This window comes from Gymnoscopelus microlampas (genome assembly GCF_963454915.1).
Source record: "Gymnoscopelus microlampas genome assembly, chromosome: 4".
NCBI lineage: Eukaryota > Metazoa > Chordata > Actinopteri > Myctophiformes > Myctophidae > Gymnoscopelus > Gymnoscopelus microlampas.
In genome coordinates, this window is record NC_139941.1 from 1,051,633 (window position 1) to 1,055,247 (window position 3,615).

Sequence of the window (3,615 nt, forward strand, 5' to 3'; positions counted from 1 at the left end):
GTCATGAACCAAGCCCCTGTTTCACTAACACTGAGATCTGTGGTTCATAAACCATTTACCAATAGAGAAATCTCCTCGGAACCAAAACTAGTGAAAGTAGCCGATCTACAAGCTCACAAAGCATTGCTATCCAAAAAGTTGTGAGCTTGTAGATTGGAGGAAATAGGAGGAAATAGGGTAATTGAAAATAACTACTCTCAAAAAAGCATTTCATGTTATTTTTTTAAATTGCAAATGCATTAATTAACACATTGAGTGCCAGGTACTATGCATCCAAATCATCCTCAGAGTGCCACCATTTTTTACCGTGTTTTGACGATCTTTAGATCATATGTCCCGCACAAATCGGGACATATGGTCACCCTAAGTATCAGTCAGGAGGACCCATGTTTGGGTCATGGACCAATTTTTATGGGTCGCAAGCCTTTTTTTCCGGTTAAGATTGAGTGAAAATAGCAGGTCTACAAGCTTGCAACACAGCACGAAGCAACGTGAGCTTGCAGATCTGCTATTTTCACTAGTTTGGGTCCCGGCACACAATGTTTGGTCCCGGGCAAAACATTTTAGGAACAACTGATCTACAGGCATGTGCTGACTAATAGTTCACTGGTCATTGTGTAAAGTAGCTAAAGTACATTGACTAAAGTATTGTACTCAAGTACAATTTAAGGTGAAATCTGTCATCTTTATGATCTCTATCTCTCTCTGCAGCAAATACAACCACGGTCCAAACTACAACACAACAGATCACTACGACAACACTAACTACTACACCAACTACTACTGCTGCTGCAACTACAGCCGGTCCAACTACTGCTGCTGCAACTACAGCCGGTCCAACTACTGCTGCTGCAACTACAGCCGGTCCAACTACTGCTGCTGCAACCACAGCCGGTCCAACTACTGCTGCTGCAACTACAAACGTTCCAACTACTGCTGCTGCAACTACAGCCGGTCCAACTACTGCTGCTGCAACTACAACCGGTCCAACTACTGCTGGTGCAACTACAAATGTTCCAACTACTGCTGCTGCAACTACAACCAGTCCAACTACTGCTGGTGCAACTACAAATGTTCCAACTACTGCTGCAACAACTACAGCCGCTCCAACTACTGCTGCAACAACTACAGCCGGTCCAACTACTGCTGCTGTAACTACAGCCGGTCCAACTACTGCTGCTGTAACTACAGCCGGTCCAACTACTGCTGCTGTAACTACAGCCGGTCCAACTACTGCTGCTGTAACAACTACAGCCGGTCCAACTACTGCTGCTGCAACTACAAACGTTCCAACTACAGCCGCTGCAACTACAAATGTTCCAACTACAGCCGCTGCAACTACAAACGTTCCAACTACAGCCACTGCAACTACAAACGTTCCAACTACAGCCGCTGCAACTACAAACGTTCCAACTACTGCTGGTGCAACTACAAACGTTCCAACTACTGCTGCAACTATACCTACTACAACACCAACTACAACACCAACTACTACACCTAATACAACACCAACAACAAATGGGACATCTCCACCCATCCATCCAACCCCACCGCCCACAACAGAACTCCCAGCTCGTACGTTTTATAAAATGATCTATAGTTTTCCTTTCCTTTTTTCAAAGCTGTCATGATGTAAGTTAAAAAGTGTCAATAGAGAAAGTGATGTTGTTAGTACTAAAGGCTACATTTAGTGGTAAAGGTTATAAAGGTCTGTGGGATGTAATGTGACGGCCACGGGCACCTGGAGTACAGGGGCGGGGAACGGCCAGACCCCCAGCCCCCCCTGACGCTCCACCCCTGGCTAACCCAAGGTTCTACCCACATCATCAACAATATCATACCCGTCTGTATTCTAATTCTGGGATACTTTACCTGTAGGTCACGTCATTGGTCTGAGGATGGGGCTCTCTTCAGAGACATCTTTAACCGAAGAAGACATTGAGAATATTGTGTTGCCGCAGGTACTGTAATCAAACTATGTATGATAATTTAATGTATAATAAATAATCACACAGGTGAATGAAATCATGATTCATGATTATTCATAGGGTCTTACTGATGTAATCACTCATTACCTTTTGTTATCACAGGAAGTGACTGAGATTGGATTTTTGGGAACTTTTGTCAGAAAAATACACAAACATTGTTGTATTATATATATCTCCTTTGTGACCACGGATATGCTCTAGGAGTGTGAAAAATATTTAATTTCATGTGATCTTTAAACTTAAAATGTACAATATTTCATATTTTCTCAGCACGTCTTACAAGCTATTTGACAGGACAGTAATGGTACTATAATGATTATCGGACTGAAAGGTAACCTGAGTATTAATGTAACACACAGAGACATGATATTTATCAGTCAAACTATTTCTCCAGCTTGACTTCCTTCAAACTATGCCATCTAAACCAGTTAAAACAAAAGAGAAGATAGCCGTTATCACATTTCAAAAACATTGTTTTTTTCACTTCCAGCTTAAAGAAGAACTGGTCAAACTGGGGCTGCCAGCAGACATCGTACTAAAGCTGACAAACGTTAAAGACAAGGAGTGACAACTACAGCTACAGCACCCCCTTCTGGTCACCTCAAAAACAAAGCATTGCATTGCCTACTTCTATAGAAGCCATGAAGGGAGCTGACAGGCCCTTCTTGTTGTCAATCAAGTCACCTTAATCCAAGTGGTAGATGCCAAAAAGAGGAGGAGTTTTGTGACTTTTGTTTATAAATATGTTTAAATACTCTAATTGTAATTATTTTGGGCACCCCTGGACTCTAATCTAATTAATTGTCTAATCTGTATACTGTATGCTCCCTGCTTACATTTCCCTTTATAACGCTCAAGGTTCCTCATGCTCAGGCAGAGTTGGGCAAGGCAGCATTCTCTGGCAGTGGTCCAGCTCATGGAATGAACTTCAAAAGTCTTTTAAAAAATCAGTTCCATCATTTGGTCGGTTCAGGGCAATGGTTTTTAACAGTTTTACTCAAGATTGTGGCAGTTTTAATCCATTTATTTTGTTTTTTGGTTTAGCTGTTTTAAGTACTTTTTAATCTGTTGTAATTTTACTTCTTTATTTCTTCTTTTATTTCAGTAGTATTTTTTATAGATTTTTACATTTTATGACAAAGAAAAAACAAAACAAACAGCTCAGCTCAGACACGTTGCAAAACAAAGGACACAGATACAAATATGGACCACATACCTACGTCAGTCCATAAAATACAGCATTATATACCCACATTGTTTGGTGCTTGACAGTCTGTGTTAATATCCACAACAACAACAATAATATAACATAAAATATATACATAGATAAGAATAAACAAGAATTAATGATATTATCCATCAAGGTTAGCGGTATCGCTTCTGTTAAGGAACTCTATTGCTTAAGTGTCAGCTAATTGAGGGCCAATAAATTGCAAATATGGGTCCCATATTTTACAGAAAGTCAGGCATCAGTTGTGGAGCGTAGCAGGCAGGTTAAAAATTCCAACGACATGCACTGCATGATTATTTTGAGCCAATCTGTCTTTGTTGGTGGTTTCTAATCAGGGGTCATCACCATGCAAGCTTGTGATTAGGGATGGGTATCGTTAGGATTTATTTGAGTCCG

General features: G+C 40.8%; 1 long non-coding RNA gene across 1 annotated transcript; it reads left to right on the forward strand.

Moving 5' to 3' along the window:
* The first annotated feature begins 1,460 nt into the window (after positions 1–1,460).
* LOC311043638 lies at positions 1,461–3,243 on the forward strand. The gene is made up of 3 exons (XR_014600622.1): positions 1,461–1,575; positions 1,879–1,961; positions 2,479–3,243. It is a non-coding gene; the product is annotated as an uncharacterized lncRNA (long non-coding RNA).
* The last annotated feature ends 372 nt before the right edge of the window (positions 3,244–3,615 follow it).